The 16,929-nt window shown below is 35.8% G+C and overlaps 1 protein-coding gene across 16 annotated transcripts in view; it reads left to right on the top strand.

Moving 5' to 3' along the window:
• Positions 1 to 16,929, top strand: part of LOC106882686 (vitamin D3 receptor) — an 886,520-nt gene that overhangs the window by 672,771 nt on the left and 196,820 nt on the right. The gene's annotated exons all lie outside the window — the stretch shown is intronic.

Below are 16,929 nucleotides of genomic sequence, written 5' to 3'. Positions count from 1 at the left end.
TTCATTGCATGGCTTCTCAATCTAAAGCACTTAACACTTCTACAAGTCTGTAATTGTATTCATTGTAAGCATACTTTAAAAATAAACCATATACACTTCAAGAGCATGTTTCCACATTAATGTGCACTTGATAGCTCTTCAAAAGAAATTTGTTGAATGGTACAACATATCTATTATCTACTCGGAGTTTCTACTTGAATTATAGCATTGTTCCTTCTTTGATAAGCAAGATAACCATCAAATTTTTCAGAATTTTTTTCTCTGGAGTTTTTGACGAAATCTTTTTTATGACTGTTTTCCATGCAAAATAAGTTTGGTTTCTGCATGCCACATAGACCTTGTATCATTAAGCTCATTACCAGCTGTCTAAGATCTGGGTCTTCTAATAGGGTTTATATTGATGCTAATAAATCAACTTGTTTTTGCATTTGTAATTTGTCTTTGTCTATTACTATCATAAGCATATTAACATGAAATAAACCTGTCTTGGACACAGTTTATTTCATGTTAATATGTCTCATACACATAGGCTGCTAGAACTCTCAGCTCATGACTGTCTATAATATCAATCAACAACTCATTAAGGTGAGCCTTATAGAAGGGTGAAACCAAATCTGACCTATTTTCTACAGTCTTGAAGGTTCCAAGATAATTTATAATTTGAGAACATCTAGGATTACATGAGTATGTAAGTAATACATCTGGTTTTCCAACTTTGGACACAAAACACAGGCATCTTGGTAATCTTCTAACTTATACCTTAGACTTCCTGTGGAAAAGGAGAGGAGAATAAAAGGGACACCAGTTTCAGGAGGATCTTCATTCATTAATAGGTGATCCGTAAGACTGCAGAGTGTTATTCAAAGTAATTAAGACCAGTTATTTCCTATTAATTTAACTAACAACTTTCCACTTTGATACAAGCATAAACTAAGAACTGTTGAAAATATTTATCCTCTGTTTATTTTGACAGTCTACTGCTTCCTGAGCATCTACAATATAAAGTTGTCTGTATCTTAACTGATAATTATCTTCAAGATGAAGATTAGAGACTTTGTGCAAAGTTTGGTCTTACATACGGAAAATGTCCTCTTCTGAATGGTGGCATGATCTTCATTCTGAAAGATGCAAAAGAAAAGGCACAGATATAATTCTTATTTTTTTTTTCCAAAATTCTAACATTCTTGTGTATCAGCTTTAAATAAGGTTCTTGACTGAAAGGGTGGTGTGCAAATCTGGTAGTTTAACTTTGGTATGTTGGCAGCAGTTTAGAGCTTCTTCACTGAACCATAGTGATCCACAATGAGGACATCTTACAGTCAGTACTTCAATTCTAAATAGCTCCTCATGGATTATTTACTGCTATTTTTTCATACGCGGGCATGGTTACAGGCTTGTTTTAAACATTCTTATCTATCTTCTAACTTCCTTTTTTTTTTTCCAACCTTGAAATAGTTCTGTGTCTTCTTTAGGTATTCTAGTGTATTCACTTCAGTCAGGTTTTCTTTTCTTGCCTCTTTTCTCATTCTTGCTTCTGCTAAATATTCATATTTTGCTTTCTTTCCTGATTAGCAATTCTCGTTCTTTCTCTCTATTTTCTTCAGCTTCTTTGTTCATCATACAACACCTTATAGCCACATTTCTTTCAATAATTTTATTCCTTTCTCTTCATGAGTTAATGCTTCTCATTATTCCTGATTCCTCTCTTTATTTCTAATTCTTATTTCTTCTTTCTGCCTCTCTTGATTCATTTCTCACTGTCATGCTCTGTGACTATTGTCTGCCATGACACACCAAACACCATTTCAATAATGAAATAATTTATAAAGCACTTGATTTTATGTAGTTCGGAAACCTCTGAATCCAGGGTATAACTTAACATACATTGTATGAAGAAAGATAGGGACATGGTTATATATACATCGATAGTTGTACAAAATAGCATGTCTAGGATATATTGTTACACATATTTTACACATATTTCATGCACACCACATATGCATAATGCATTAAATAATTTGACTGTTCTACCCATCATTGTGAACAGACATAAATACAAGCTCATATACTGGTATACAATTATATGAAATTATACTTGCAACTCTGATATAGCCAGCCCATTGCATAATTAAATAAATGAATAAGTAAATAAAATTAAATTAAAGATATTTGCTAAAATGCCTCAATAAACTCTTAGAAATTTGATATATTATGCTATGTCATAACACCTATTTCATACATTTGTGGTTACATGTGACAATGTGAAAGTAATAACTTGTCAGAAAAACCACAGCCTTCTTTTTTATGCTTTGCAAAGAAAAGTGAAGTTCATTTTTTTTTCTAATTGAAAGTAGTGCAGTGAATGACTAAACACATAGCCATTGAAATTTAGTTATGCGGCTTTACATTTTCAATTTAAAATTCTCTACCCATATTGAGATCAACTGTGCCTCTCATTTTCTTGAGTGGAAGAGAGATATCAGGGAAAAAAAGAACTCAAGTACTGAGCCCTATTAAACTGAGTACACCTTTTATCAAAAATGAGTATTTCTTTCTTTCTGCCTAGTATTACTGTTTACTTATGACTTATTTTATTGTAAATGTTTTTTTCTCTATGTGATTACATTACCTTGGTATTTTGATTTTCTTTCATTAACGCAAAGAATGTAAAACATAATTAACACCCATTCTTCATCATCATCATCATCATCGTTTAACGTCCGCCTTCCATGCTAGCATGGGTTGGACGATTTGACTGAGGACTGGTGAAACCGGATGGCAACACCAGGCTCCAATCTAATTTGGCAGAGTTTCTACAGCTGGATGCCCTTCCTAACGCCAACCACTCAGAGAGTGTAGTGGGTGCTTTTACGTGTCACCCACACGATAACGGCCATGCTCGAAATGGTGTCTTTTATGTGCCACCCACACAAGAGCCAGTCCAGGGGCACGGACTATGTCCATAACCTCTTATGCAATCAACTCTTCCCTGCTCCTCACAGAAAAACCAATATCTTATTGAGTCGAGCCTGTCTCTACTAGCCAGGCCACTCAGTATTCAGACTTCACTCTGAAAGTGGTGTCTGTGCAAACTAGCACTTACACTCACTTATCTGACCTGGATATCAGCAATAAAGACTTCCTTACTCTAGTGCAAAATTTTCCCTTACTCACCGCCTAAATTCATTTTTGTTTCTGAGCAGAACAAAATATAATTTTTTCAGACTCCTTATTAATTTATCAAATGAGTTTATGGATATGCATTTGTGTGTATGTATTTATATATCTGCATATGTATATATGCTTATATGTGCATGTAAAGTGGCTGGCATTAGAAAGGACAAGTACTTGTAGAAACCATGTCAAAGCTGTAGACCGTGTGATTCTTCTCTCTCTCCCTCTCTTTCTCTTCTCTCCCTCTCCCTCTCTCTCTCTCACACACACACACAAATACATGTTACTGAAATGTGTAAGATTCGGTCATCTGTAGGAAAAACTTAGTGTTAATACTATTTTAGCATGTGTGTTAGTATATGCATGTGTGAATGATCAGTGAGTGGAAAAACTAAACAGTGTCTGATATTGGCTAGACTAGTTGTAGGTCCTAACAGCTAATTAACTGAGATCTTGGCTATAGTGTGAGGTGGGAATGGGTCAGGAGTGCTCAATGAAACAAAAATAAAGAAAAAATAACAAAAGCAGACTATTATATAACATCAACAATAGTAACAAGGGCAATAACAGTAACCACAGCAACAATAACAACAACAACAGTGACAATAAAATCAGCAGTAGTAACATCTGGCTGGTCATTAACTTAGTTTATGAGATTTAACAGTCAGAGCATTGGCCAACCGAAACCTAATCTCCTGCAGCAACAACAGCACATACACACACAAACACTCTCTCTCTCTCTCTCTCTTTCTCTTTCTCTTGCTCACTTTCTCACTCTCACTCATTCACTCATAGATATTATTTTAGTTTTTTACTTGTTTCATTCATTGAACTTCAGCCAAACTTGTAGAACATGCCTTCAGTATTCTCTCCAGTAATAATTTTAGTCTGCTATTTTATTGATCTCTATTTGTCAAACTGATATGTTATAGAATATAGCCAACACCCCCTGACTGGTTCTCATGCTGGTGGCACGTAAAAAGCACCATTCGAATGTGGTCAATGCCAGTACCTCCTGATTGGTCCCCGTGCCGATGGCACATAAAAAGCACTATCGAAATGTGATCGACGCCAGGCCTGCCTGACTGGCTCATGTGTTGGTGGCATGTAAAAAAGCACCCACTACACTCTCAAAGTGGTTGGTGTTAGAAAGGGCATCCAGCTGTAGAAACTTTGCTAGATCAGGTTGGAACCTGGTGCAGCTGCTGGCTCTCCAGACCTCCGTCAAACCATCCAACCCATGCCTGCATGGAAAACGGACGTTAAATGATGATGATGGTTTTGTTTTGACTTGTGTAAATGTAAACACAGACAAGAAATAGGTCTTAGTGTAGTTTCTCTCTACCAAATTTACTGTCAAACACTGGTCAACAATGTGTAAAGTTAGTTTATGTGTGGTCGTATGTTCTTGAAATTACAACCAAATCTCCTTCAAATCACAGACATGAAGGACATATTGAATAATGAAGTTACAAGCCGAAAATGTATTTAATTTTGGCTGACATCCGTTTTTAATTGTATTTCTTTATTTCTTTATATATTGTTTACTCATTGGTATTCCATTGTTGGGGCGGAGGAAGCAGAGAAATCTCATGCTCAAAAGACAAAAAAAAAAAATAGAAAAAAATTGTGAGGAGGCTCTTAAAGAAATTAGAAAGAAATTGTGTTGTACCTGAAAGACTGGATGAATTTCATACTTTTTCAAGGGATTATAACTTAAGAGAAAAAGTAAACAATCACAAACTCAGGTCAGTAATAGTGTTGGTGTTTGTTCCTTCTCGAGCCATGCCTGGCTCATAAGGGCTGGTTTCCTGGTTTCATTGGCATATAGGTTCTCCACCTGGATGGGACAGTGGTCCATCACATATGAGCTGCTAGATGCTGGAGGAAAGAGTGAGAGAAAGTTGTGGCGAGAGACTCTAACCACTAGGCTATGTGCCTCCATTGGTCAGTAATAATACAGAACTCTTATGCAGAAATTTTGAAACAATCATTCAGACAAGGCTAACACAAGATGATTTAGCATCTACTAATGCATCTGGAAATATTCTTAGAGCTACTGTCTTTATAAAGAAAAAAATGGATTATACAAGAAATATAAACTTTATCTTAAAGAAATTCACCGTTTGGAATATACTGAGAAATCAAACCAAAATGGAAGTCTATAGATATTGGTCAACCTCAACTCTATGGCTTGCACCAAGGAAGTTACATCTTAGAATTATAAATGAAGCACCAGAATATCAGGAAAAGAAAAACTATACCAAAAATTGTAGCTTTATAAAATGAATAAAAGAAATGGGATTAACAAAACCTGTGAGCAGATGCAAAGGAAGAGAAATACAAAGAAAGTGATGAGAAAATTAGAACTGAAATTTCCTCCCAACAAACGTATGAGAAATTATGAAGGCAACAATGCAAGAACAAAGAGGTGAAAATTGATTTTTAACCTATGATGATGAACTTATAAACAAATACACTTTGAGAAGTCTATTCTTAAAGATTAACAACAGTATGGAAAATTATTCGGAAACTATTCAACAAATACAATGCCATGGTCTAATTACCAAAGAAAATTTCAAAATAAGCTACAGTTAGACTTGCAGAACAATCGTTTTAAGAAAAAGATAATGACAAATCTTTAGTTAAAAACAAAAATTAATATTGATATAAAAAAAAAATGTAGCCATTGAGGAATTTTGGAACATATTTCAACAATTCCAACTGGAACAACAGAAACAAGACAACAAAATCCAAATGTACCAGAAACAATGGACACATTTGATTGATTTAGAATTAGACAAAGATATTGTTATAAAAGAAGTTGATAACAAAAGTTCTGTTGTTAGGGACACAACTATTATACAAATATTGTACTGAATTTTCTATGGGACAGTACACTTATGAGAAAGCCACAATCTACTTTCTCACATTTGTATCAAAACTTTTAAACAGATAATGAATTAGATTTTGTTACAAATGTTAAATAGGAAAGGGTATCATCTATGGGTTACCAAAATAAACAAAAATAAATTCATCATTGAATCATGTGAAAAATATAAGGACTAGTTTATTTTAATATGCCATCATTTAATATTCTGAAATTTAGACACATTGCAGTGCACTTGATATGCAAGATACATGATTTAAATACTTTTCTAGACATTTTGTTGAAACCTTTCCTGAAACAAATGCAAAGCTTTATAAGAGATCTTAGCATGTTTAGCTATCTAGTATATGAAAATATTTCTGTTACTTTGTTTGATGTTATAAACTTATATAATAATATTCCACACAATTACAGAATCAAAGCTATTAAATCTGGCTTGGTTCAGTTACTTATGAATTACCAAACTATATTGATAAGAATTCTATTATAGATTGACTTCAATTCATTTTAGAAAATCACTACTACATATTCAGTGAGGCAGCTTACCTACAAAGAGCCAGGTACATCCGTAGGTAGCAAAGATTTGTTGACTTATGAGAACCTAGTTTTGTGATCTTGTGAATTAAAGTATCCATGAATGAATCCTCACACATATTTTTAAAAAGATTTCAGTAGTTATTTGAAAGAAGGATTGAAATGATACCTGGATGACTACTTCTAGTTATTCAATCATCTGAGCTACCAACACACTAATGGTTCCATCTAATGAGCATCATTTGTTTCTTTCGCTAAAATGTTATACCTTGAGATTGAGAACAGGAATTCACAACAGTATGCACTGCAATATACAAGCACAAACTTATTTCAGCAATACTATACAACAAATGATATATACCCACTGTAGTATATACATATATAATGTAATCTATTCTTTATACATTGCAACATGCAAGCCAATTACTTAGCTCCCATTATCAGCTAAGGATCTTAATTGCCAGCTGTAGCTCTATATTATCTTTAAACATATCTATTCCATTTAATGTATGCAAAAGACTGTAAATAATGAGTGGGACATATTGGTTTTATCTTTCAGGACAACCTCCTTTTGTTTATAATTTCTATTTTCTCTTTGGAGTTGCAGTTGGTCGGGATAGATGACATTTTCATTTGTCATGCCTTTTCCATATTCTGGAATGCTTTTGCACCCCTGCTCATTGACAAAATAAATTCATTCAGATGGTTAGCAACAACTTCCTCACCAACTTGCTTTAACTGCTTGGCCATATATATGTGGTTTCCTCCTTCTGCCTCCTCTTCCTCCTCCTCCTCCTCCTCCTTCTTCTTCTTTTGTTTCTGAACTAACTGACTACTCTTCAAAATCCCACGCTAATGACACTACTAAATTTTTCCTGACAAAAACTGCAACTTCTGGAAGCTTTTCCGTAGCATGTTTTCCACTTGACACTGTTACTGGCCAGTAGATGTTTAAGCTAAGTATCAGCACATCCCCTCCTCTTTTCACCAACTTATAAAAATGAATTTTTTGATTTTACTCTCTCAGACCAAATTGTTATTAAATGAAGGACCAGTGAAAAACTAACAGTTATTAACACTTATAATGTCTCACAAGTGAATTCAATGAGCCTAGCTTCAATGTTATGATAGTGTATGCATAACAACACATACTATGTTCTGTTATTAGTTTAAATCAGTGAATTATCACCATGCTAGAGCCCCACCTTTGCTGGTTTTAGCCAATAATATTTCAGCTTAGGAGCTAAAATAAAACAAACTTATACTTGAACATGTGACTGGGAAGCAAATTGGGTTAACCTAGCAAAAACCAAAGTCTTAGTAAGTAGGAAGGCTGTCAAATCACAACCCATTTCAGGTAGATAGCCCTGCTCAATCTGTAGAAAAGGCGTGGGTAGAAACTCCATACGATGTACCTGTTGTAAGCTATGGACACATACAAGGTGCAGTAATATCAAAGGAAGATTAACTCGAAAAATAGTTTTTGTGTATGGCAGATGCACAGGGGCATCTGAAGATGTACAGAAAACAGATTCCATCACATGCCAGGAGAAGAAACTAGTAGTTAATAGCTTTCACTACCTAGGCGATCAAGTCAGTAGTGGGGGTGGTTGCTCTGAGAGTGTAGTGACTAGAGTAAGAATAGCCTGGGCAAAGTTTAGGGAGCTCCTATCTCTGCTGGCAACTAAGGGCCTCTTGCTTAGGGTAAAAGGTAGACTGTATGATGCATGTGTGCAAACCGCCATGATACATGGCAGTGAAACATGGGCCATGAATGCTGAGGACACATTTGATGTAGTTGGTGATAGGGAGGACATCCAGCCATAAAAACAAAACATATAACACACATGATCACCAGTTTATGAGAGCAACAGCTCCCAATAAGAAATGACTTGTCCGACCAATGCTAGCATAGAAAATGACTGTCAAATGTTGGTGATATTAATACACATACATACACACACACACACACATGCACACGATTTGCTTCCATAAAGTTTCTGTCTACCAAATTTATGCACAAGGCATTAGTTGGCCCAGAGTTGTAGTAGAAGACACTTTCCCAAGGTGCCATGCAGTGGAACTGCACTTAAAACCATACAATTGCAAATTGAGCTTCTTAACCACCCAGCCATATATATATACTGTTGTGTCTGGGGAGAGTCATTTTCTTTTTATGCCTTACAATTTAACACATTCACCGGTAAAATTTCCACTTATTCCTTATTTTCATTTTCCTAAAATTTTTGTTGCGTCTTGCAACGTTTTCAATAGTCTTGACTCTGTCTGTTATTTACACTGCGTTTCTTCAGGAATGCATGAAAAGGTTGTAAGATGCAATGGAAATTTTAGGAAAATAAAAATAGGAATAAGTGGAAATTTTACCGGTGAGTGTGTTAAATTTTAAGGTACAAAAAGAAAATGACTCTCCCCAGACACAACAGAATATGCTTCAACACATGAACTCACATAAAGAATCTTGCAAACCAAATCCAAAAACGAAATATATATATATATATATATATATATACATACATACACACACACATATGTATACATACTTATATATATAAGCTTAGTATGATACTAATATCATTACAGAAACAATCTACCTCCCTTGCTTTTATTGAATGATATCAAACATTGAGCAATGACGGAGGAGGTATGTGAGGCACAACATAGAATGAGACAAGCTTCATCCAATCCATTTAGGATTTTCTTCAAAATGCTGACTTTGACAGGAAGTGAAATGCTAGCCTGAATCCTCATTTTCATTTCATTTACTTCATTTTTTTTTAACATTCTGGCAGGTGTTTCTGTGGAAACTTTTTGTTCATTGTGAGTTTTAATCTATAAAAACAAGATGCACTGTCAGCAAAATATACCCAGCTCATCTGACCCACCTTCTTCCCCTCTATCTCTAAAAGAAAACATCATATAAACAAAAAGAAAATCGATAAAATTATCTATGTCATTGCCAGGATTTTTATTATCATAGTAACACATTTATTATTATTATTATTATTATTATTATTATTATTATTATTATTATGTGTTTTTTTTTTTTACATTTTGAATTCAACTCCTACTGAGGCTAACTTTCCCATTCAGCCTTCCAGAGTCCATAACAAAGTACCACTATGTTAATTTGATCAACTATACCCATCGCCTGAATTTGAAGTTTGATGCCTATCTCAGAAATAACAACAATTTTCATTATCATCAACTCCATCATCATCATCATCAGACAAAACCTCTATGCAGTTTGCTCAACCCACTAAAAATAGCAAGCAATCTCCTATCCCAACCTTCCAGTTTTTAGGGGAAAAAATGAATTTTTTGATTAGATAATGTAGACCTGGTTGCATAGTGCTTAGCCAAACAATATGATAGTACCAGATAGAATTTTATGATTTTAGATAAACTTGATCAGGGCCTATCTAAGGCTAAACAACATCATCATTTTTGAAAAGTTGCACGTCATACATAAATATTGCAACTATGGGGAATTTATGAAAATGGCAGCCAAATCACTTTCAAATTACGTTTCGCCTTCTTGAAAAAGAACGATACATTGGATAATGTAGTTCCAGATTCCTATCCATGCAAAAATAGAAACACAAGCAAGTTTCTACCTAGACCATAAACTTGTTTCATCCATCTTACTATCAGAGATGAAATTGGAAATTCTGGCTCATAAGCCTAAGGGGCTGACAAAACAACAAACATATGCATTAAAAAAAATTAAGCTTGAATGCATTACTGCATTTATAAAGATATCCAACTATAGTACCAACGTTAACAAATCTTGAAAATCTGAAAACTGGGCAAAATTACTATTCTTAAAGCTGAACAAAAAAGCCTATCCTCAGCAATATCATAGAGACTCATCACTAGGGCTGACTGGTGTTACACAACATCAATATTAACCAGCAAATTGGCAGAATTGTTAGTACACTGAGTAAAATGCTTCGTAGCATTTCATGTCTTTATGTCCTGAGTTCTAATTCCACTGAGGTTGACTTTGCCTTTCATCCTTTTGGGACCAATAAACTAAGTACCAGTTGAGTACTGGGGTCAATGTAATCGACTTACCCCTCCCCCGAAATTGCTGGCCTTGTGCCAAAATTTGAAACCAATATTAACCAGTTTTTTCTATAGATACAAAATTAATTTGAGAAAACTAGTTATGGTATAGGCGCAGGAATGACTGTGTGGTAAGTAGCTTGCTTACCAACCACATGGTTCTGGGTTCATTCCCACTGCGTGGCACCTTGGGCAAGTGTCTTCTACTATAGCCTCGGGCCGACCAAAGCCTTGTGAGTGTATTTGGTAGACAGAAACTGAAAGAAGCCTGTCGTATATATGTATATATATATATATATATATGTATGTTGTGTGTTTGTGTTTGTCCCCCCAACATCGCTTGACAACCGATGCTGGTGTGTTTACGTCCCCGTAACTTAGCAGTTCGGCAAAAAGAGACCGATAGAATAAGTACTAGGCTTACAAAGAATAAGTCCTGGGGTTGATTTACTCGACTAAAGGCGGTGCTCCAGCATGGCCACAGTCAAATGACTGAAACGAGTAAAAGAGAGAAAAGAGTATGGTCTAAATAAGCAAACATCATTTAGTTAAGTTTGTATACCGAAGAAAACTGATGCTGCAGAATTACCGTTCTTCTGATAGTGTGTCAGCTACAAGACATCTGTATTCTCTTTTGAAAACAAGGTAGAACTTACATTTTCTCTATCCTTGTCATCTAGCTTGACATGGAATCATTTCTAACACTTCACCATCACTGAGCTGCTGCCATTTATGATGTGTGTGTCTGTCTCACTCTCCTCTCTACCACTTCCTTCCACCATTACTGTTCAAATGTAGTAGTAAGTGGATTTTGAAATTTAGATTTCAGATATTTCAAACTGAAAACATAGTGTTTAACATTCTAAGAGAAAAGGTCAGGTCCAGCTTAAGTATCTCTTTAGTTTCTTTGTTGTTGTTGTTGTTGTTGTTGTCACTATTGTTGTTTATGCTGCTGATCCTTTTGTAGATGAATTGAAAACAACTTCGAATCTAAATCATGTTTTTGGTGGCCATCTTCTTTCTACAGTGAAACAGCTTCCTAATTTGATTATTATTATTATTATCATTATTATTATTATTATTATTATTATTATTATTATTATTATTATTATTATTAATAATAATAATAATAATAATAATAATAATAATTATAATAATAACAAATGCCTTATTTTGGCACAGGGCCAGCAATTTTGAGGGGGGAGAAGTCGATTTCATTGATCTCAGTGCTCAACTGGTACTCATTTTTTCAACCCCTAAAGGGTACTTATTTTATCAACCCCCTAAAGATAAAGTTGACCTTGGTAGAATTTGAACTTAAATCATTACAGCATTCCAGATGCCAATTTGGTGTCATTTGACACAGGACGCAGCTCTGTCAAAGGGATAAACTGTGATAGCATACCTAACCAAAGACAACTGCTTGTGCTCAGTGCCCAGAAGTTTCTGCAATTGCTGCAGTCTCTGTGTATAGGGTATTGGTGCCACATTGACTACCAGGCTAATGGAATGCTTCCCTTTCACAAGAAGTAAAAGAGCTGATGTTCCAATCTGATCAGGCACAACCTGGTGCAAGGTACAACATTCAGGTGATAATATATGACAAAAGTGATTATGTGCTTTCTACCTATTACCAACCTTGCAGCAATGACTTCCTCTCAGCTTATTTCTGAGTGAGACTGGCCATCTTGCTTATCATTTCATTCTAGTTCCTATCTACCCTGAACCTTTGAGTTATCTAGACTTCTAGCAATGTAAGTAGCTTATTGATCATACAGCTCAAAACACTCTCTGGGATAGGCTGCAACTCAGAAAATTCTCGAGCTTAATTTTTGCTTCATTCATTACCTCATATTCATATAGAATTGTGCTAACTACCTTAATTTCTATGATGTTTGACACTGTTATGCTGACATCATCTGCATATGCTAATTACACTTCTCCTTCATCCCATTTTGGATGGGTTACCATTCAGTGGTTCAAGAGTCAGTACATACAGGTGTGAGAGACAAACCTTTGACAGACTGATTATGTAATTCAAAATATCATCATTAGTAACTAATTATTTACATTTGACATGATATTTTTCCTCATCTTGTTTGTCATTAACACAACGTTTCAGCTGATATATCCTCCAGCCTTCATCAGGTGTCTTGGGGGAAATTTCGAACTTGGGTTCTCATTCCTAAGGTATTGTTTAATGTTATTATTATTATTATTATTATTATTATTATTCAGGTCACTGCCTGGAATCGAACTCGGAATCTTGGGGTTAGTAGCCTGCGCTTTTAACCACTACCCTATATGCCCGTGAGCATACTAACCCCAAGATTCCAAGTTCAATTCCAGGCAGTGACCTGAATAATAATAATAATAATAATAATAATAATAACAATAACATCGAACAACACCTTAGGAATGAGAACCCAGGTTCGAAATTTCCCCAAGACACCTGTCGAAGGTTTGGAGGGTACATCAGCCGAAACGTTGTATTAATGGCAAACAAGATGAAGAAAAATATCTGTCAAATGTAAATAATGTACATAATTCCTCATCTCTTAAATATAGAAATGTAGTAACTAATTAGTCTGGTCACAGAACAGACGCAGCTGTACATTGAAGCCTAGCCTGAACATTGTAAGCAATTTTGTAAATGATGATTGCAACAATGAGTATAATGATTTTAAATTTGGTGATAACATTGACAAGGGCAGAAGCAGTGATTATAAATAATTATGAGATGATAATAATTGCAACAGTTTGACATCATTATCACTACCATCATCATTATTCTCATCTTTGTGATCATCTTAATAGGAACTAAAAGTGTTGCTTTTTAAGAAGAAACTAAAAGCTGTGTAGATGAAGGAGGCTTGTCATCATTATTTTTGATACTTAATGAAAGTTATGGTGCATTAGATACTGCTTGTGATAACATCAACTTCACTAATATTGGTATTGGCTGATGATGACGATGGCAGTGATGATGTTGATTCCTCTCACTGACAGAAGACCACATATTTATTGAAGAAGGGTTTTGATCAATTAAATCAGCCTTAGTCCATGCTTAATATTTTTCTTGACAAAAAGCAAAGTTTGTCCTGGCTGGATATTGAATTTCAAATGTTCTATTCCAAGAATTCCCTACTCTCAAACCAACAAGAGTGGTCCCTACTTAGTCACTTAACCTTCTAGAAATAATAGCCAAATCTTTCTTAAAAGACATTGAATAAAGTTGTACTAGATACACTGTGGAAGAAGAAAAAACAGGGATGTGAATGATTGTGTTGACTGTTCAGTAGGGCTGACCTGAAGCTAAACAATACCTAATTTGCAGTATCTGGTGAGAAAAATAGATAATGATAATAAGTTGCTAATTCTGCTTTTAGTCAAAGATGTGTCACTTATTTTTAGACTGTAATTATTCTCAGTGTATGTTTTATCGTATTTTCATATTTATATAGTTTAATGTGTATCAGTTGATGTAATTACTTGAATATCTAACCAGTTTCCAGAGTTGTTGGCTCTGATACCGTGTTGTTGTTTAACATTATCTACCAAGTACAATCATCAAATTGCACTCAGCCTTTTCAGAAAAGTCATTCTGGAGATTCTCCATATTTGCATAACTTGCTTACAGTAGAGGCCAAATTTCCATCAACAAACTCCCTACAAGTGAGAGTAGATGTTTTAAGCCTTAAACTTGGAATTTTATATTTCTCAATAAAGATCAGATGATTAGGGAGAAAAGTGCATTACCTCAAGGGGTACCTTTGGTGTAATGATGTTTGATCAAATTTAGCTAACAATGAGAGTTTATACAGAAGTTCTTCAACAGTTCCTATCTATTCTCAATGTCTCCAGATGTATAGAGAAGATGGAACATGGCACTATTTTGTGATTTTTAGAAACACAGTCAAAAATTAGACAAAAACTACATAAGATTCACAAGAGTAAATGAATTCAGTGGGTAAATATAAACATTAAAAATCCAAGAAAAAGCATGTGCTTGACAAGTTTGTTAGGTTTCATTCTGCTTTGGTATAGTCAGGACCATGTATGGTCTCTGAGGTAACTTCTAAATACATGCAGTTTGTCAGAATTAACCAGCTAGTGCTGCTTATTGGACAATAGGTGTATGAGAATAATTACATTGCTCTCTATATAGTATACAAATTATATGATGTGTGTGTGTGGCAGATTTGCAGGTACAATAATAAACAGTTGGAATGTACAGAAAATACACTCCCTCATATGTCTGGGGGGATCCTTAGGAATAGTAGTTTCCATTATCTAGTCAACCATGCCAAAACAGACAATTAGAGCTTTCTCATAGTTTACCTTCTTATAAGAATGGGGTTCTTACAAGAACTAGGGGGTCCTTCAATCACAGTGGTTCACATGCTAGTAAATCCATAGCTGGAGCCTTGACTGATGTTACTACTCAGAGTAGTCCTAAAGACAATAGTGGTTAAGAGGTGTGTGTATACATATATATTTATGTGTTTACCTCTATGAAATAAGAACTCTCCAACTCAGAGTTTCACATACAGGAATATTGAATAAATATCAGACAATAAAAACATAACTGCCTTACACAAACATTAGCATCTTATATGTATTGTTATTTTCAATGGTCTTTGAAGATTCTAGTAGTATTAGCAATGTCACCATAATTAGCAATTTTACATCTGAGTTTCCATATTGTTGGTTGTGTCATCACAGTCTGAGCCAGTTATTTGAGTCACTGATTTTGTGTGTGTTTGGGGACAATATCTCGCTTGTATACTTCATGTTTAGCATATACCCATTGGTGGATGCGCTTCCTATTCACTTTACATGTTTAAATGTTTGTGCTCCATTACCAGTGGTATTAGTGTCATGGTCTGTTAATAATCTATGGGGTTTTCCAACAGTCATATAAATATCCCAAGAGCATTGTTCATACTTCTGTTAAAATGTCATCACAGATTATCAATAGAGATAACACCATGGTCTTCTGCGCAAAGTAACTATTCTAAAGGAGATAATATTAAAGCATAGGTAAATAAGTTTATTTTTTATTAAACATAACTAGTCTGGGAGCTATTTGATCTCACTGCATATATATATACAGACACATACAGTATGTATCAATATATGTTTGTTAACATATATGAGTAGTTTTATTAGATGGACACTGAAAGAAGCCTGTCATATATATGTGTGCGGTATGTGTGTCATCATCATCATCATCATCGTTTAACGTCCGCTTTCCATGCTAGCATGGGTTGGACGATTTGACTGAGGACTGGTGAAACCGGATGGCAACACCAGGCTCCAGTCTGATTTGGCAGAGTTTCTACAGCTGGATGCCCTTCCTAACGCCAACCACTCAGAGAGTGTAGTGGGTGCTTTTACGTGTCACCTGCACGAAAACGGCCACGCTCGAAATGGTGTCTTTTATGTGCCACCCGCACAAGCCAGTCCAGGGGCACTGGCAACGATCTCGCTCGAAAATCCTACAGGAGCCAGTCAGGCGGTACTGGCAACGGCCACGCTCAAAATGGTGCATCTCATGTGCCACCCACACAAGAACCAGTCCAGGGGCACTGGCAACGATCTTACTTGGCTTGCCGGGTCTTCTCACGCACAGCACATTTCCAAAGGTCTCGGTCAGTAGTTATCGCCTCGGTGAGGCCCAATGTACGAAGGTCTTGCCTCACCACCTCAGCCCAGGTCTTCCTGGGCCTACCTCTTCCACGGGTTCCCTCAACTGTTAGGGTGTGGCACTTTTTCACGCAGCTATCCTCCTCCATTCTCACCACATGTCCATACCAGCGCAATCGTCTCTCTTGCACGCCACAACTGATGCTTCTAATGTTCAGCTTTTCTCTCAAGATACTTACACTCTGACGGGTATTCACATTGACATTACACATCCAACGGAGCATACTGGCTTCATTCCTTGCGAGCTTACGTATGTCCTCAGCAGTTACAGCCCATGTTTCACTGCCATGTAGCATGGTTGTTCGTACGCATGCGTCATACAGTCTGCCTTTTACTCTGAGTGAGAGTCCCTTTGTCGCCAGCAGGGGTAAGAGCTCTCTAAACTTTGCCCAGGCTATTCTTATTCTAGCAGCTACACTTTCAGTGCACCCACCCCCACTACTAACTTGGTCGCCCAGATAGCGGAAGCTATCGACTACCTCTAGTTTTTCACCCTGGAATGAGATAGAAGTTGTTTCCTGTTTGTTTGCAGTCTT

The sequence above is a fragment of the Octopus bimaculoides genome, chromosome 2 (genome assembly GCF_046866305.1).
Source record: "Octopus bimaculoides isolate indiv1 chromosome 2, ASM4686630v1, whole genome shotgun sequence".
Lineage (NCBI taxonomy): Eukaryota > Metazoa > Mollusca > Cephalopoda > Octopoda > Octopodidae > Octopus > Octopus bimaculoides.
The sequence above is the reverse complement of the archived record's forward strand: the minus strand, read 5'-3'. Positions and strand labels throughout refer to the sequence as shown.